This window comes from Artemia sp. Qi Xiang Cuo, chromosome 3 (genome assembly GCF_049724085.1).
Source record: "Artemia sp. Qi Xiang Cuo chromosome 3, ASM4972408v1, whole genome shotgun sequence".
In the NCBI taxonomy this organism is placed as follows: Eukaryota; Metazoa; Arthropoda; class Branchiopoda; order Anostraca; family Artemiidae; genus Artemia; species Artemia sp. Qi Xiang Cuo.
The window spans coordinates 16,265,503-16,286,303 of NC_142796.1; the positions used below are offsets into that span (position 1 = coordinate 16,265,503).

The 20,801-nt window shown below is 34.4% G+C and overlaps 1 protein-coding gene across 1 annotated transcript in view; it reads left to right on the top strand.

Moving 5' to 3' along the window:
- The window catches only part of LOC148953807 (mitogen-activated protein kinase kinase kinase 4-like), a 74,787-nt gene that overhangs the window by 17,493 nt on the left and 36,493 nt on the right, over positions 1 to 20,801 (top strand). The window lies entirely within an intron of this gene.

The window sequence follows — 20,801 nt, forward strand, 5'->3', positions numbered from 1 at the left end:
AGCTTTTAGTTTTGAGAAACAAGGATACATATGCTCAAAATGCATCGGATATCCTTAACAATGTTAGATCATTATGAGGAACTTAGCTTTTAGTTTTGAGAAACAAGGATGCATGTGGTCAAAATGAATCTGATATCCTTACCAATTTTAGATCATTTTGAGGAACTTATCATTTAGTTGAGAGAAACATGGATGCATAGGGTCAAAATGCATCTGATAGCCTTAGCAATGTTAGATCATATTGAGGAACTTAACTTTTATTTTTAGAAACAAGGATGCATGTGGTAAAAATGCATCTGAGATCCTTAGCAATGCTAGAGTCAGTTTTAGGAGCTTATCATTTTGTTGAAAGAAACAAGGCTGGATATAGACAAAATGCATCTGATATCTTTAGCAGTGTTAGATCGTTTTGAGGAACTTATCTTTTAGTTTTGAGAAACAAGGATACATAGTGTCAAAATGCTTCTGATATCCTTGGCAATGTTATATCATTATGAGGAACATATCATTTAGTTGAGAGAAACAAGGATGCATAGGGTCAAAATAAATATGATATTCTTAGCAATGTTAGATCATTTTGAGGGACTTAGCTTTTAGTTTTGAGAAACAAGGATGGATTTGGACAACATGCATCTGATATCTTTAGCAGTGTTAGATCATTTTGAGGAAGAAACAAGGATGTTAGAAACAATTGTTAGATAAGTTGAGAGAAACAAGGATGGGTAGGGTCAAAATGTATCTGATATCCTTAGCAATGTTAGATCATTTTGAGGAACTTAGCTTTAAGTTTTGAGAAACAAGGGTCCATATTGTCAAAATGTATCTGATATCCTTAGCCTCGTTAGATCAGTTTGAGGAACTTAGCTTTTAGTTTTGAGAAACAAGGCTGGATTTGGACAAAATGGTTCTGATATCCATTGCAATGTTGGATCATTTTGAGGAAGTTATCATTTAGTTGAGAGAAACAAGGATGCATAGGGTCAAAATGTATCTGATATCCTTAGCAATATTAGATCATTTTGAGGAACTTAGCTTTTAGTTTTGAGAAACAAGGATACATATTGTCAAAATGTATTGGATACCCTTAGCAATGTTAGATCATTATGAGGAACTTAGCTTTCAGTTTTGAGAAACAAGATTGTATATGGTTAAAATGCATCTGATATCCTTAGCAATGTTAGATAATTTTGAGGAACTTATCATTTAGTTGAGAGAAATAAAAATACATATTGTCAAAACGCATCTGATATCCTTAGCAATGTTAGGTCATTTTGAGGAACTTAGCTTTTAGTTAAGAGAAACAAGGCTGGATGTGGACAAAATGCGTCTGATATCTTTAGCAGTCTTAGATCATTTTGAGGAACTTATCATTTAGTTGAGAGAAACTAGGATACATAGGGTCAAAATAAATCTTATATCTTTAGCAATGTTAGATCATTTTTAGGAACTTATCATTTAGTTGAGAAAAACATGGAAGCATAGGGTTAAAATGTGTCTGATAGCCTTAGCAATGTTAGATCATTTTGAGGAACTTAGCTTTTATTTTGAGGAACTTATCATTTAATTGAGAAAAACAAGGATGCATAGGGTCAAAATGTATTTGATATCCTTAGCAATGTCTGATCATTATGAGGAACTTATCATTTAGTTGAGAGAAACAGGGATGCATAAGGTCAAAATAAATCTGATATCTTTAGCAATGTTAGATCATTTTGAGGAACTTATCATTTTGTTGAGAGAAACAAGGATGGATGTGGAAAAAATGTATCTGATAGCCTTAGCAATGTTAGATCATATTGAGGAACTTAGCTTTCATTTTGGAGAAACAAGGATGCATGTGGTCAAAATGCATCTGATATCCTTAGCAATGTCAGATAATTTATAGGAACTTATCATTTTGTTGAGAGAAACAAGGATGGATGTGGACAAAATGCATCTGATAGACTTAGCAGTGTTAGATCATTTGAGGAACTTAATTGAGAAACAAGGCTGGATTTGGACAAAATGTTTTTGATATCCATTGCAATGTTGGATTATTTTGAGGAAGTTATCATTTAGTTGAGAGAAATAAGGATGCATAGGGTCAAAATGGATCTGATATCCTTAGCAATATTAGATCATTTTGAGGAACTTAGCTATTAGTTTTGAGAAACAAGGATACATATTGTCAAAATGCATCGGATACCCTTAGCAATGTTAGATCATTATGAGGAACTTAGCTTTCAGTTTTGAGAAACAAGATTGTATATGGTTAAAATGCATCTGATATCCTTAGCAATGTTAGATAATTTTGAGGAACTTATCATTTAGTTGAGAGAAATAAAAATACATATTGTCAAAACGCATCTGATATCCTTAGCAATGTTAGGTCATTTTGAGGAACTTAGCTTTTAGCTAAGACAAACAAGGATGCATGCGGTCAAAATGCATCTGATATCCTTAGCACTGTTACATCATTTTGAGGAACTTATCATTTTGTTGAGAGAAACTAGGATACATAGGGTCAAAATAAAGCTTATATCTTTAGCAATGTTAGATCATTTTTAGGAACTTATCATTTAGTTGAGAAAAACATGGAAGCATAGGGTTAAAATGGGTCTGATAGCCTTAGCAATGTTAGATCATTTTGAGGAACTTAGCTTTTATTTTGAGGAACTTATCATTTAATTGAGAAAAACAAGGATGCATAGGGTCAAAATGTATCTGATATCCTTAGCAATGTCTGATCATTATGAGGAACTTATCATTTAGTTGAGAGAAACAGGGATGCATAAGGTCAAAATAAATCTGATATCTTTAGCAATGTTAGATCATTTTGAGGAACTTATCAGTTAGTTGAAAGAAATATGGATGCATAGGGTCAAAATGTGTCTGACAGCCTTAGCAATGTTAGATCATTTTGAGGAACTTATCATTTTGTTGAGAGAAACAAGGATGGATGTGGAAAAAATGTATCTGATAGCCTTAGCAATGTTAGATCATATGGAGGAACTTAGCTTTCATTTTAGAAACAAGGATGCATGTGGTCAAAATGCATCTGATATCCTTAGCAATGTTAAATCATTTATAGGAACTTATCATTTTGTTGAGAGAAACAAGGATGGATGTGGAGAAAATGCATCTGATAGCCTTAGCAATGTTAGATCATTTTGAGGAACTTAGCTTTTATTTTTGAGAAACAAGGATGCATATTGTCAAAATGCTTCTGATATCCATAGCAATGGTAGATCATTTTGACGAACTTATCATTTAGTTGAGAAAAACAAGGATACATAGGGTCAAAATGTATCTGATAGCCTTACCAATGCTAGATCATTTTGAGGAACTTAGCTTTCATTTTTGAGAAACAAGGATGCATGTGTTCAAAATGCATCTGATATCCTTAGCAATCTTAGATCATTTTTAGGAACTTATCATTTAGTTGAGAGAAAAAAGGATGCATATGGTCAAAATGCATCTGATATATTTAGCAATCTCAGATCATTATGAGGAACTGAGCTTTTAGTTTTGAGAAACAAGGTTATATATTGTCAAAATGCATCGGATATCCTTGGCAATGTGAGATCACTATGAGGAACTTAGCTTTTAGTTTTGAGAAACAAGAATGTACATGGTGCAAATGCAACTGATATCTTCAGCAATGTTATATCATTCTGAGGAACTTATCATTTAGTTGAGAGAAACAAGGATGCATAAGGTCAAAATAAATCTGTTATCTTTAGCAATGTTAGATCATTTGAGGAACTTATCAGTTAGTTGAGTGAAATATGGGTGCATAGGGTCAAAATGTGTCTGATAGCCTTAGCAATGTTAGATCATTTTGAGGAACTTAGCTTTTAGTTTTGAGAAACAAAGATGCATATTGTCAAAATACTTCTGATATCCTTAGCAATGTTAGATCATTTTGAGGAACTTATCTTTTAGTTGAGAGAAACAAGAATACATAGGGTCAAAATACATCTGATATCCTTAGCAGTGTTAGATCATTTTGAGTAACTTAGCTTTTAGTTTTGAAAAACAAGGATGGATTTGGACAAAACGCTTCTAATATCCTTAGCAATGTTAGATCATCTTGAGGAACCTATCATTTATTTGAGAGAAACAACGATGCATGTGATCAATATGCATCTGATATCCTTAGCAATGTTAGATCATTTTGAAGAACTTAGCTTTCATTTTTGAGAAACAAGGGTGCATGTGGTCAAAATGTATCTGATATCCTTAGCAATGTTAGACCATTTTTAGGAACTTATCATTTTGTTGAGAGAAATAAGGATGGATGTGGACGAAATGTATCTGATAGCCTTAGCAATGTTAGATTGTAGAAAGTCTCAATGTTTATTCATTTGAAATAGAAACCCAGGTCACCTAGAACAGAAAGGTAAGAATATTACATCCTTCCTCCTTTCCAAACTAGCGAGCTGGTACAAAATAGTAAACAAATTCCACTTTTAAATATTAAACACACTGCCATAATACATTACTATATTTCTTTATGAGGAGTCGCTAGGCTCGCTCCCCCTTTTTTTTCACAATGTTCACTTCACTTTTGAAACAGGGGGGGTGGTGGTATTCCTTTAATTCACGGATTACCATTTCACAGGTTAAGCCTCTGGACTGGATTCAAAGCGCGACCGGCACGGGTTATGTAGGGGGTATCATGGAGTTCTGTATGGGTCACGTGACTGGTGCTTGGTACAGGTATGGGCCTGTTAAATGTTGGGCTATGAACGCGAGTGAAGGGTTTCAGACGGTTTTTATCTGGTATTCTAGGGACGGGGGTAGGCATTGTTTCCGATAGACTCAGTGGTGTGGTTGGAGTATCTGTATGGGGAATCTCTTCAGTTGTGGTGGCTTCTGGTGACTGAGGTTGCTGACAGACTATCTTTATGTGGCGCCTTTTCCTTCTGTAGGTTGCTCCGTCGTTTGTCTCGACTATGTAGGATCTGGGATTCACATCTGCTCTTTTGACAATGCCCGCCTGCCAGAGTTTGCCATGGATTTGGGCCTGTACAGGTTGTCCAATTTGTAGGGGTTTCAGTTGCTTTGACTGTTGATCATGGTACTTGCTCTGGCGTGACTGTTGCTTCATTTGATTCAGTCAAAATTGCCTGTGGTTAATGGTCTTTGGTGCAAGCACTTCTTTGGTGCATGGGACTATTGATCTGAGATTTCTGCTCATTAGCAATTGTGATGGGGAGGCCATACCATCAACTGGGGTGTTCCTGTACTCTAGCAACGCCAGCTCAAAATCATTTCCAGCAATATCGGTTTTACTCAGGATATCTTTGGCCGTCTGTACGGACCTTTCTGCCAATCCGTTTGATTGGGGGAAATGTGGTGAGGATGTGGTGTGAGATATTTACCAATCCGATATAAATTTTTGGAAGACAGATGATGTGAATTGTGGGCCACTGTCGGTAGTGAGCATACAAGAAATTCCATAACGAGCAAAGTGCTTTTTCAGGTACGGAATTATTTGGTGAGCATATGTACTGCTTCCCAATCTATTGACTTCGAAAAATCGACTGTGATAGTCGACCGTAATGAGGAAGTATTCTCCGTTTTTGTAAAAGAGGTCGCAACCGATTTTTTCCCATGGTAAGTCAGGGATGTCATGTGGCCTCAAGGGCTCTTTCTGGTTAGAGTTCTGGAGTCTGGTGCATTTATAGCAGTGTTTGATATGTTCCTCAATATCTTTTGTCATCCTTGGCCAAAAAATCACTGAGCGAGGACGCTGTTTAGTTTTTTCGATACCCAGATGTGATGCGTGTATGCAGTTGAGGATATCTTTGCGGGAGTTTTTGGGTATGACCAGGCGATCTCCTTTTAGTATAATTTGGTCAATGACCGTTAGGTCATGCCGGACATTCCAGAATGGGGGTAGAATTGCTGGGAGGTTTCTTCTGGATGCTGGCCAACCACTTTTGATTGTCTTAGCCAGCTCAACCAATTGAGTGTCAGCTGCTGTCTCTAGTTTGAGCTTTTTAAGTCTGTCATTGCTGATTGGTTGGAATGACTTAACAGAATGCACATATGATTCGATCTCTTTTTGCATCTCTCCATCCTCTTCAGGGAGATGCATGCATGACAGGGCATCAGCGACTGGAATCTCTTTGCCTGAGTGGAATGTTATGGTGAAGTTGTATGGTTGGATTCTCAGTAGCATCCGCTGGAGTCTCGGTGACGACTTTGATATTGGGCGATTCAGGATCACTTGGAGAGGCTTCTGATCCGATATAACTATGTACTTCTGGCCATAGAGGTACTGGTGGTAGTGTATGCAGCAGAAGAGAATAGCGTATGGTTCCTTTTCTATCTGCGAGTAGTTCTGTTCGGTGGTGTTCAACGAGCGTGATGCAAAGGAGATTGACTTCCCATTTTGAATAAGGGTGGCTCCTAGGCCAAACTTTGAAGTGTCAACTTGTAGTTCGATGTTCCCTGCTTTTGGATGAAAAAATGTCAAAGAGCTGCAAATGGATTCTTTGATATTGTTCAATGCTATATCGTGTTGCGGCTTCCACTTGAGCTGTCGCTGTTTTGCCAGGTTATGTAGGGGCTGATTTAGTGATGCTAGATTGGGAATGTACCTTGCTAGGTAGTTCATCATTCCCAGTATGGTCTGTAGTTCATCCTTGGTAGATGGGGGTCTCATTTCTTTCAGTGCACGGACCTTTCGTGGGTCTGGGTGGATACCACCTTTTGATATGATTTGTCCAAAGTATGGTATGCTGTCGCACCCGAACACACAATTTTTTAAGGTTCAATTTCACAGTCCTTTTACGTGCTCTGATTAGTGCACTGCAGACATTCGCGTCATGCTCCTCTATGGTTTCCCCAAATATAATGATGTCATCGACTATGACGGAAAAACCTTTAATGCCTTCAAATGGCTCTTCCATACGGTGTTGAAATTCATCCTGCGCTGAAATCAACCCCAACGGCATGCGTTTGAACATGTATCGGCCGTATGGAGTGTTAAATGTTGTTAGATGAGATGATTCGTTGTCAAGGACGAGAAACCGATATCCGTGCCAGGTGTCCAGCTTGGTGAAAAATTTAGCACTAGAGTGTTTTAGTATTGCTTTGCCAAATGTGGTCATTGGGGGGTGGGGTCTTTTGATGGCCGTGTTCAGGTCCTGCGGGTCAATGTAGACTCAGAGGCTTTTTTCAGGCTTTTCGACCACAACTGCAGCATTTACCAAATTTGTGGGGTAACTAACCTTTTTGATGACCCCAAGTGCCTCCATCCTGTCTAGTTCCTTCTTTAACCTGTTTTGGAGGGATATTGGGATGCGTCTGGCTGGTACAGCCTTAGGTTCGGTTTCTTCTTTGAGTGTTCTGTGACACTCACCTATCGAGCTGTCCTATACCTTGAAATACGTCTTTGAATTCCTCGATGAATGGGTTTGGTTTTGTCACAGTAAGAATCAGCTTAATTAATTTTAGTTTCTTGCTGGTTTCGAAGCCTAGGATTGGGACGGGGGCGTCTTTCACTATGAAGAAGGGCTGTGTCTCAGTGCATCCGTTGGTATATGCGCAGTTAAGGCTGCAAACGCCAAGCGTTGGGATCTTCTGTCCTCCAAAATAAGTAAGAATTTGTAGCGTCTTATTGACTTTGGGCCTTGGTTTGAGGGTATTAAAAAATGTTTCAGGTATTATGTTGGCCTGTGCACCCGTGTCAATTTTGAAAGTGATACTGATATATTCGTTGATTATGAGCTTCACATATGGTTGATCATCACCTTTGTTCATGTTTATGGTGTCAATGAAGAGCTCATCATTGCTGTCTGGTTGATGCTCGTTTGTTTGACGTCGTTGATTTATTACGTTCACCACCTTTTTGCTGCTTTTGCAAACCTTTGCAAAATGGTTTGGTTTGTCACAGTTACTCCATATTTTTCATTTTGCGGGGCATTTGTGGGAAGGTGAATAATCCCCTCCACAGAAATAGCATTGTCTTACAGATGGGGCATGGTTTGATTTCTTTGCCCTCCTGACAAAATCCACTTCATGCCTTATGCATGTTTCTTGATAAGCTTGGCTGCCACAAGTATCAGGCTGTGACATTGTCCTGAACTGCACCTGGGTTTCTATATGTGTTCGCACTATAGTAATTGCTTGTGACAGAGCTAGACTGGAACCTGCTTGGAGGAGTTTCTCTCTAACTTTTGCTGAAGAGATGTCACATACAAGTCGATCTCTTACCATTTCATCTCTCATGGCTGTTGTGGAATATGCACATTCACGAGACAAAAGATTCAGATCAGTTATTTATTGATCCACTGGTTCACCATCTCGTTGATCACGTTTATAAAAGAGATATCTTTGAAACACTATTGCACTGAGGGAGGAAATATTCACTGAACTTGTCCATGTAGGGTTGAATTTTGTCCTGTTCATCATCTGTAATTTTAAAGGTACTACAGATGTATCGCCCTTTATCTCTAAGCCAGATCAGCAGGAAGGAGCATTGTACTTTTTCTGTCTTTCCGCTAAGGAGTCCTTGGAACATCAGCTTTGCGTGATTCTTAAATCTTGTCCATGCCTCTTTGAGGTTATCATTTGTCGAATCCATTGCAGGGTAGGGGACGTTGGCTTCCCTGTTGTTTTAGAGGATCTGACACCATGTAGAAAGTCTCAATGTTTATTCATTTGAAATAGAAACCCAGGTCACCTAGAAAAGAAAGGTAAGAATATTACAAGATCATTTTGAGGAACTTAGCTTTTAGTCTTGAGAAACAAGGATGCATATTGTCAAAATGCTTCTGATAACCTATGCAATGTTAGATCATTTAGAGGAACTTATCATTTAGATGAGAGAAAAAAGGATGGGTAGGGTCAAAATGTGTCTGATATCCTTAGCAACGTTAGATCATTTTGAGGAACTTAGCTTTTAGATTTGAGAAAAAAGGATGCATATTGTCAAAATGTAACTGATTTTCTTAGCAATATTAGATCATTATGAGAAACTAAACTTGTTGAGCAACAATTATGGATGTGGACAAATAAATATGATATTCTTAGATATCTTAGATCGTTTTGAGGAACTTATCTTTTAGTTGAGAGGAAGAAGGATGCATAGTGTCAAAATGCTTCTGATATTCTTGGTAATGTTTTATCATTATGAGGACCATATCATTTAGTTGAGAGAAACAAGGATGCCTAGGGTCAAAATAAATATGATATACTTAGCAATGTCAGATCATTTTGAGGAACTTAGCTTTTAGTTTTGAGAAACAAGGCTGGATGTGGACAAAATATATCTGATATCTTTAGCATTGTTAGATCATTTTCAGGAACATATCATTTAGATGAGAGAAACAAGGATGCATAGGGTCAAAATAAATCTGCTATCCTTAGCAATATTACGTAATTTTGAGGAACTTAGCTTTTACTTTTGAGAAACAAGGCTGGATGTGGACAAAATGCGTCTGCTATCTTTAGCAGAGGTACATCATTTTGAGGAACTTATCATTTAGATGAGAGAAACAAGGATGGGTAGGATGAAAATGAATCTGATATCCTTAGCAATGTTAGATCATTTTGAGGAACTTAGCTTTAAGTTTTGAGAAACAAGGATCCATATTGTCAAAATGTATCTGATATCCTTAGCCATGTTAGATCATTTTGAACAACTTAGCCTTTAGTTTTGAGAAACAAGGCTGGATTTGGACAAAATGGTTTTGATATCCATAGCAATGTTGGATTATTTTGAGGAAGTTATCATTTAGTTGAGAGAAACAAGGATGCATAGGGTCAAAATGGATCTGATATCCTTAGCAATATTAGATCATTTTGAGGAACTTAGCTATTAGTTTTGAGAAACAAGGATACATATTGTCAAAATACATCGGATACCCTTAGCAATGTTAGATCATTATGAGGAACTTAGCTTTCAGTTTTGAGAAACAAGATTGTATATGGTTAAAATGCATCTGATATCCTTAGCAATGTTAGATAATTTTGAGGAACTTATCATTTAGTTGAGAGAAATAAAAATTCATATTGTCAAAACGCATCTGATATCCTTAGCAATGTTAGGTCATTTTGAGGAACTTAGCTTTTATCTAAGACAAAGAAGGATGCATGCGGTCGAAATGCATCTGATATCCTTAGCAATGTTATATCATTTTGAGGAACTTATCATTTAGTTGAGAGAAACAAGGATACATAGGGTCAAAATAAATCTGATATCTTTAGCAATGTTAGATCATTTTTAGGAACTTATCATTTAGTTGAGAAAAACATGGAAGCATAGGGTCAAATTGTGTCTGATAGCCTTAGCAATATTAGATCATTTTGAGGAACTTAGCTTTCATTTTTAGGAACTTATCATTTAATTGAGAGAAACAAAAATGCATAGGGTCAAAATGTATCTGATATCCTTAGCAATGTCTGATCATTATGAGGAACTTAGCTTTTAGTTTTGGAAAACAAGGATGAATTTGCACAAAATGCTTCTGAAATCCTTAGCAATGTTAGATCATCTTGAGGAACATATCATTTATTTGAGAGAAACAAGGATGCATATGGTCAAAATGCATCTCATATCCTTAGCAATGTTAGATCATTTTGAGGAACTAGTTGAGAGAACCATGCATGCATAGGGTCAAAATGTGTCTGATTGCCTTAGCAATGTTAGATCATTTTGAGGAACTTAGCTTTCATTTTTGAGAAACAAGGATGGTTGTGGTCAAAATGCATCTGATGTCCTTAGTAATGTTAGATCATTTTGAGGAACTTATCATTTAGTTGAGAGAAACAATGATGCATAGGGTCAAAATGTATCTGATATCCTTAGCAATGTTAGATCATTTTGAGGAACTTAGCTTTTAGTTTTGAAAAACAAGGATGGATTTGGACAAAATGCTTCTGAAATCCTTAGCAATGTTAGATCATCTCGAGGAACTTATCATTTATTTGAGAAAAACAAGGATGCATATGGTCAAAATGCATCTGATATCCTTAGCAATGTTAGATCATTTTGAGGAACTTAGCTTTTAGTTTTGAGAAACAAGGTTATATATTGTCAAAATGCATCGGATATCCTTGGCAATGTGAGATCACTATGAGGAACTTAGCTTTTAGTTTTGAGAAACAAGAATGTACATGGTCAAAATGCAACTGATATCTTCAGCAATGTTATATCATTTTGAGGAACTTATCATTTAGTTGAGAGAAACAAGGATGCATAAGGTCAAAATAAATCTGATATCTTTAGCAATGTTAGATCATTTTGAGGAAGTTATCAGTTAGTTGAGAGAAATATGGATGCATAGGTTCAAAATGTTTCTGATAGCCTTAGCAATGTTAGATCATTTTGAGGAACTTATCATTTTGTTGAGAGAAACAAGGATGGATGTGGAAAAAATGTATCTGATAGCCTTAGCAATGTTAGATCATTTGAGGAACTTAGCTTTTAGTTTTGAGAAACAAGGATGCATATTGTCAAAATGCTTCTGATATCCTTAGCAATGTTAGATCATTTTGAGGAAATTATCTTTTAGTTGAGAGGAACAAGAATGCATAGGGTCAAAATACATCTGATATCCTTAGCAGTGTTAGATCATTTTGAGGAACTTAGCTTTTAGTTTTGAAAAACAAGGATGGATTTGGACAAAATGCTTCTGATATCCTTAGCAATGTTAGATCTTCTTGAGGAACCTATCATTTATTTGAGAGAAACAAGGATGCATGTGATCAAAATGCATCTGATATCCTTAGCAATGTTAGATCATTTTGAGGAACTTAGCTTTCATTTTTGGGAAACAAGGGTGCATGTGGTCAAAATGTATCTGATATCCTTAGCAATGTTAAATCATTTTCAGGAACTTATCATTTTGTTGAGAGAAACAAGGATGGATGTGGACGAAATGCATCTGATAGCCTTAGCAATGTTAGATCATTTTGAGGAACTTAGCTTTTAGTTTTGAGAAACAAGGATGCATATTGTCAAAATGCTTCTGATACCCTTAGCAATATTAGATCATTTTGAGGAACTTATCATTTAGTTCAGAGAAACAATGATGCATAGGGGCAAAATACATCTGATATCCTTAGCAGTGTTAGATTATTTTGAGGAACTTAGCTTTTAGTTTCGAAAAACAAGGATGGATTTGGACAAAATGCTTCTAATCCTTAGCAATGTTAGATCATCTTGAGGAACTTATCATTTATTTGACAGAAACAAGGATGTATATGGTCAAAATGCATCTGATATCCTTTGCAATGTTAGATCATTTTGAGGAACTTAGCTTTTAGTTTTGAGAAACAAGGTTATATAATGTCAAAATGCATCGGATAACCTTAGCAGAATTAGATCATTTTGAGGAACTTATCATTTAGTTGAGAGAAAAAGGATGCATGTGGTCAAAATGCATCTGATATCCTTAGCAACTATAGATCATTTTGAGGAACTTAGCTTTTATTTTTTAGAAACAAGGGTGCATGTGGTCTAAATGTATCTGATATCTTTAGCAATGTAAGATCATTTTTAGTAAGTTATCATTTAGTTGAGAGAAACAAGGATGCAGAGGGTCAGAATAAATCTGATATCTTTAGCAATGTTAGATCATTTTGAGGAACTTATCATTTAGTTGAGAGAAACATCGATGCATAGGGTCAAAATGCGTCTGATAGCCTTAGCAATTTTAGATCATTTTGAGGAACTTAGCTTTCATTTTGGAGAAACAAGGATGCATGTGGTCAAAATGCATCTGATATCCTTAGCAATGTTAGATAATTTATAGGAACTTATCATTTTGTTGAAAGAAACTTGGATGGATGTGGACAAAATGCATCTGATAGAGTTAGCAACGTTAGATCATTTGAGGAACTTAGCTTTTAATTTTGAGACACAAGGATGCATATTGTCAAAATGCTTCTGATATTCTTAGCAATGGTAGATCATTTTGACGAACTTATCATTTAGTTGAGAAAAACAAGGATACATAGGGTCAAAATGTATCTGATAGCCTTACCAATGCTAGATCATTTTGAGGAACTTAGCTTTTTTTTTAGAAACAAGGATGCATGTGGTCAAAATGCATCTGATATCCTTAGCAATGTTAAATCATTTATAGGAACTTATCATTTTGTTGAGAGAAACAAGGATGCATATGGTGAAAATGCATCTGATATCCTTAGCAATATTAGATTATTTTGAGGATCTCAGCTTTTAGTTTTGAGAAACAAGGATGCATATTGTCAAAATGCTTCTGATATCCTTAGCAATGGTAGATCATTTTGAGGAACTTATCATTTAGTTGAGAGAAAAAAGGGTGCCAAGTGTCAAAATGTATCTTATATCCTTAGCAATGTTAGATCATTTTGAGGAACTTAGCATTTCGTTTTGAAAAACAAGGATGGATGTGGACAAAATGCTTCTGATATCCTTAGCAATGTTAGATCATCTTGTTGAACTTATCATTTAATTGATAAAAACAAGGATGCATATGGTCAAAATGCATCTGATATCCCTAGCAATGTTGGATCATTTTGAGGAACTTAGCTTTTAGTTTTGAGAAACAAGGCAATGTATTGTCAAAATGCATCGGATATCATTGGCAATGTTAGATCATTATGAGGAAGTTAGCTTTTAGTTTTGAGAAACAAGAATGTATATGGTCGAAATGCATCTGATATCTTTAGCAATGTTAGAACATTTTGAGGAACTTAGCTTTTAGTTTTGAGAAACAAGGATGAATGTGGACAAAATGCAATTGGTTGACAGAAATAACGATAATTGGGTCAAAATGCATCTGATATCCCTAGCAATGTTAGATCATTTTTTGGAACTTAGCTTTTAGTTTTGAGAAACAAGGATGAATGTGGACAAAATGCATCTGATATCCTTAGCAGAATTATATCATTTTGAAAAACTTGTCATTTAGTTGAGAGAAACAAGGATGGATAGGGTTAAAATGTATCTTCTATACTTAGCAATGTTAGATCATTTTGAGGAACTTAGCTTTTAGTTTTAAGAAACACGGATACATATTGACAAATTGCATCTGATATCCTTAGATCATTATGGGGAACTGAGCTTTTAGTTTTGAGAAACAAGGATACATATGGTCAAAATGCATCTGATATCCTTAGCAATGTTATATCATTTTTAGGAACTTATCATTTAGTTGAGAAAAAAAAGATGCATGTGGTCAAAATGCAACTGATATCCTTAACAATTATAGATCATTTTGGGGAACTTAGATTTTATTTTGTAGAAACAAGGATGCAAGTGGTCAAAATGCATCTGATCAATATGATCATTATGATAATAATGATCATTAGATCATTATGAAGAACTTAGCTCTTAGTTTTGAGAAACAAGAATGTATATGGTCAAAATGCATCTGATATCTTTAGCTATGTTAGATCATTTTGAGGAACTTATCATTTGGTTGAGAGAAATAAGGATACATAGGGTCAAAATGTATCTGATACCCTTGGCAATGTTAGATCATTTTTAGGAAATTAGCTTTTAGTTTTGAGAAACAAGGATGGATGGGGAAAAAATGCATCTGATATCCTTAGATATCAGATGCATTTTAAATGATCGTTAGATCATTTTGAGGAACTTATAATTTAGTTGAGAGAAACAATGATGGATAGGGTCAAAATGCATCTGATATACTTAGCAATGTTAGATCATTTTCAGGAACCTAGCTTTTAGTTTTGAGAAACAAGGATACATATTGTCAAAATGCATCTGATATCCTTAGCAATGTTAGATCATTATGAGAAACTGAGCTTTTAGTTTTGAGAAACAAGGATACATGTGGTCAAAATAAATCTGATATCCTTAGCAATGTTATATCATTTTGAGGAACTTATCATTTAGTTGAGAGAAACAAGGATGCGTAGGGTCTAAATAAATCTGATATCTTTAGCAATTTTACATCATTTTGAAAAACTTATCATTTAGTTGAGAGAAACATGGATGCATAGGGTCAAAATGCATCTTATATCTTCAGCAATGTTAGATCATTTTGAGGAACTTAGCTTTTAGTTTTGAGAAATAGGGATGCATGCGGTCAAAATGCATCTGATATCATTAGCAATGTTATATCATTCTGAGGAACTTATCATTTAGTTGAGAGAAACAAGGATGCATAGGGTCAAAATAAATCTGATATCTGTTGCAATGTTAGATTATTTTGAGGAACTTATCATTTAGTTGAGAGAAACATGGATGCATAGGGTCAAAATGCGTCTGATAGCCTTAACAATGTTAGATCATTTTGAGGAACTTAGCTTTCATTTTTGAGAAACAAGGATGCATGTGGTCAAAATGTATCAGATATCCATAGCAATGTTAGATCATTTTGAGGAACTTATCATTTAGTTGAGAGAAACAAGGATGCATAGGGTCAAAATGCATCTGATATCCTTAGTAATGTTAGATCATTTTGAGGAACTTAGCTTTTAATTTTGAAAAACGGATGGATTTGGACAAAATGCTTCTGAAATCCTTAGCAATGTTAGATCATCTTGAGGAACTAGTTGAAAGAAACATGCATGCATAGGGTCAAAATGCGTGTGATAGCCTTAGCAATGCTAGATCATTTTGAGGAACTTAGCTTTCATTTTGAGAAACAAGGATGCATGTGGTCAAAAGGCATCTGATATCCTTAGCAATGTTAGATCATTTTGAGGAACTTATCATTTAGTTGAGAGAAACAAGGATTCATAAGGTCAAATTGCATCTGATATCCTTAGCAATTTTAGATCATTTTGAGGAACTTAGATTTATAGTTTTGAAAAACAAGGATGGATATGGACAAAATGCTTCTGAAATCCTTAGCAATGTTAGATCATCTTGAGAAGCTTCTCATTTATTTGAGAGAAACAAGGATGCATATGGTCAAAATGCATCTTATATCCTTAGCAATGTTAGATCATTTTGAGGAACTTAGCTTTTAGTTTTGAGAAACAAGGTTATATATTGTCAAAATGCATCGGATATCCTTGGCAATGTTAGATCATTATGAGGAACTTAGCTTTTAGTTTTCAGAAACAAGAATGTACATGGTCAAAATGCAACTGATATCTGTAGCAATGTTATATTATTTTGAGGAACATTTAGTTGAGAGAAACAAGGATGCATAAGGTCAAAATAAATCTGATATCTGTAGCAATGTTAGATAATTTTGAGGAAGTAATCATTTAATTGAGAGAAATATGGATGCATAGGGTCAAAATGTGTCTGATAGCCTTAGCAATGTTAGATCATTTTGAGGAACTTAGCTTTTATTTTTGAGAAACAAGGATGCATGTGGTCAAAATGCATCTGATATCCTTAGCAATGTTAGATCATTTTGAGGAAGTTATCATTTAGTTGAGAGAAACAAGGATGCGTAGGGTCTAAATAAATCTGATATCTTTAGCAATTTTACATCATTTTGAAAAATTTATCATTTAGTTGAGAGCAACATGGATGCATAGGGTCAAAATGTGTCTGATATCCTTAGCAATGTTAGATCATTTTGAGGAACTTAGTTTTTAGTTTTGAGAAACAATCATGAATGTGGTCAAAATGCATCTGATATCCTTTGCAGAATTTGATCATTTTGAGGAACTTATCATTTTGTTGAGAGAAACAAGGATGGATCTGGACAAAATGCTTGTGATAGCCTTAGCAATGTTAGATCATTTTGAGGAACTTATCATTTAGTTGAGAGAAACATGGATGCATAAGGTCAAAATGCGTCTGATCGCCTTAGCAATATTAGATCATTTTGAGGAATTTAGCTTTCATTTTTGAGAAACAAGGATGCATGTAATCAAAATGTATCTGATATCCTTAGCAATGTTAGATCATTTATAGGAACTTATCATTTTGTTGAGAGAAACAAGGATGGATGGGGACAAAATGCAACTGATAGCCTTATTAATGTTAGATCATTTTTAGGAACTTAGCTTTGACTTTTGAGAAACAAGGATGCATATTGTCAAAATGCTTCTGATATCCTTAGCAATGTTAGATCATTTTGAGGAACTTAGCTATTAGTTTTGAAAAACAATGATGGATGTGGACAAAGTGCTTCTGATATCCTTAGCAATGTTAGATCATCTTATTGAACTTATAATTTAGTGAGAGAAACAAGGATGCATATGGTCAAACTGCATCCGATATCCTTAGGAATGTTAGATCATTTTCAGGAACTTAGCTTTTAGTTTTGAGAAACAAGGCTATATATCGTCAAAATACATCGGATATCCTTGGCAATGTTAGATCAGTATGAGGAACTTAGCTTTTAGTTTTGAGAAACACGAATGTATATGGTCAAAATGCATCTAATATCTTTAGTAATGTTAGATCATTCTGAGGAACTTATCATTTGGTTGAGAGAATTAACAATATATAGGGTCAAAATGCATCTGATATCCCTAGCAATGTTAGATCATTTTGAGGAACTTCGCTTTTAGTTTTGAGAAACAATCATGAATGTGGTCAAAATGCATCTGATATCCTTAGCAGAATTAGATCATTTTGAGGAACTTATCATTTAGTTGAGAGAAAGAAGGATAGATAGAGTCAAAATGTATCTGCTATACTTAGCAATGTTAGATAATTTTGAGGAACTTAGCTTTTAGTTTTGAGAAACAAGGATACATATTGTCAAAATGCATCTGATATCCTTAGCAATGTTAGATCATTACGAGGAACTGAGCTTTAAATTTGAGAAACAAGGATGCATGTGGTCAAAATGTATCTCATATCCTTAGCAATATTATATCATTTTTAGGAACTTATCATTTAGTTGGGAGAAAAAAGGATGCATGTGGTCAAAATGCATCTGATATCCTTAGCAATGTTAGATCATTTTGAGGAACTTAGCTTTTATTTTTTAGAAGCTAGGATGCATATGGTCAAAATTGATCTGATATATATAGCAATGTAAGATCATTTTTAGGAACTTATCATTTTGTTGAGAGAAACAAGGATGGATTTGGACAAAATGCTTCTGATAGCCTTAGGAATGTTAGATCCTTTTGAGGAACTTATCATTTAGTTGAGAGAAACAAGGATCAATAGGGTCAAAAAGCATCTGATACCCTTAGCAATGTTAGATCATTTTGAGGAGCTTAGCTTTTATTTTTGAGAAACATGGATGGATGTGTAAAAAATGCTTCTGATATCCTTTGCAATGTTGGATCATTTTGAGGAAGTTATCATTTAGTTGAGAGAAATAAGGATGCATAGGGTCAAAATGCATCTGATATCCTTAGCAATATTAGATCATTTTGAGGAACTTTTCTGTTAGTTTTGAGAAACAAGGATACATATTGTCAAAATACATCGGATACCCTTAGCAATGTTAGATCATTATGAGGAACTTTGCTTTCAGTTTTGAGAAACAAGAATGCATGTGGTTAAATGCTTCTGATATCTTTAGCAATGTTACATCATTTTGAGGAACTTATCATTTAGTTGAGAGAAATAAGGATTCATATTGTCAAAATGCATCTGCTACACTTAGCAATATTACATACTTTTGAGGAACTTAGCTTTTAGCTAAGAGAAACAAGGATGGATTTGGACAACATGTGTCTGCTATCTTTATCAGACGTAAATCATTTTGAGGAACTTATCATTTAGATGAGAGAAACAAGGATGGGTAGGATCAAAATGTAACTGATATACTTGGATGGTTATGTGTGTTGGTCGATTTATTTGATGTTTTTCATGGATGTTTTCATGGTTTTTGTCAGTGAGAATTTGAAAAAACAGGAATTTTGTCACATTTATTGATTTTTATATGGTTTTGTCAGTGAGAATTTGAAAAAACAGGAACTTTCTCACATTTATGGATAGTTTTTGTCAGCGAGAACTTGAAAAAACATGAACTTTCTCACATTTATGTATTTTTTCATGGATGGTTATGTATGTAGGTCGATTAATTTGATGTTTTTAATGGAGGTTTGATGGATATTGTCAGTTAGAATTTGAAAAACAGGAACTTTGTATATTTTTTGGATGTGTTTATGGTTTTTTTCAGTGAGAATTTGAAAAAACAGGAACTTTCTCACATTTATGGATGGTTTTTGTCAGTGAGAATTTGAAAAACAGGAATTTTGTCACATTTATGGATGTTTTCATGGATGGTTATGTGTGTTTGTCGATTTATTTGATGTTTTTCTTGGATGTTTTATGGTTTTTGTCAGTGAGAATTTGAAAAAACAGGAACTTTCTCACATTTATGTCTGTTTTTATGGATTTTGTCAGTGAGAATGAAAAAACAGAAACTTTCTCACTTTAATGAATTATTGAGTCTAATGGGGGCAGGTCAATGACACTTCCTTCTTGTTGTTGCTCGATGCAAATGTTATGATCCAGAAATAGTATTTGTTGTTGTTGCTCTCAGCGAATGTTATGAGTTTCCCGGAAACTGTTAGATCTCATGTTTCCTTCTCAGACAATCAGAAGGCTTGCTTACATCTCCTTCTAAGTCAATCAGGAGGGTGGAAATATTAGAAAAAGAGGATTGCAGGTTGGCTTAGTTTAAAAGTTTAGATTTTAGTTTTAGTTTAGTTTTAGTTTGGTTTAGTTTAGAGTTTTAGTTAGATTTTCAGTTTAATTTAGTTTAGTTTTAGATTAGTGTTTAGTTTTAGTGTAGAATTTTTGGTAGTTTAGATTTTAGTTAGTTTAATAGTTTAGAGTTTTAGTTTAGCTAGAGTTTTAGTTTAGTTTTAGTTTAGAGTTTTAGTTTAGCTAGAGTTTTACTAAAAAGTTTTAGTTAGAGTTTTAATTTAGCAGTTTAATTTAGATTTTAGTTAGTTTAGTAGTTTTGATTTTTAGTTTAGTTTTAGTTTAATGTTTAGTTTTCTTTTAGTTTTTAGTTTAGTTTTAGTTTATTTTTCGATTAGCTTTTGAGTTATGCTTCAGGTTTCTGTATAGTTAATTTTAGAATTCTAATTTATTATTTTAATTTGGTTTTATCCAATTATAAAAATAGTGAATCTTCTTATTTTAGAGTTTTAGTTAGTTTATTTGTTATTAGGTTTAGTTAGCGTAATAGTTCAGATTTTTAGTTAGTTTAGTTAGTTTAGTAGTTTAGTTTAGTTCTAGTTTAGTTTTAGTTTAGTGTTATAATTTATATTTTGTTTAGTTTTAGTTAGAGTTTTAACTTAGTAGCTTAATTTAGATTTTAGTTAGTTTAGTAGTTTTGATTTTTAGTTAAGTTTTAGTTTAATGTTTAGTTTTCTTTTAGATTTACTTAGCTTTTAGTTTTGAGAAACAAGGCGGGATGTAGACAAAATGCTTCTGATATCCTTGGCAAAGTTATATCTTTTTGAGGAAATTATCATTTAGATGAGAAATGTAAGGATTTATAGGATGAAAATATATATTTTATCCTTAGCAATGTTTGATCATTTTAAGCAACTTAGCTTTCAGTTTTGAGAAACAAGGATACATATTGTCCAAATTCATCAGATATCCTTAGCAATGGTAGATTATTTTGACGAACTTAGCTTTTAGCTTTTAAAAACAATGATGCATATGTTCAAAATGCATCGGATATCCTTAACAATATTAGATCATTATGAGGAACTTACCTGATATTTTTGAGAAACAAGGATGCATGAGGTCAAAATGCATCTGTTATCTTTAGCAATGTTGGATAATTTTTAGGAACTTATCATTTAGTTTAGAGAAGCATGGATGCATAGGGTCAAAATGCTTCTGATATCCTCAGCAATGTTAGATCATTTTGAGGAACTTATCTTTTAGTTGAGAGAAACAAGGATGCATAGGGTCAAAATGTGTCTGATAACCTTAGCATTGTTAGATC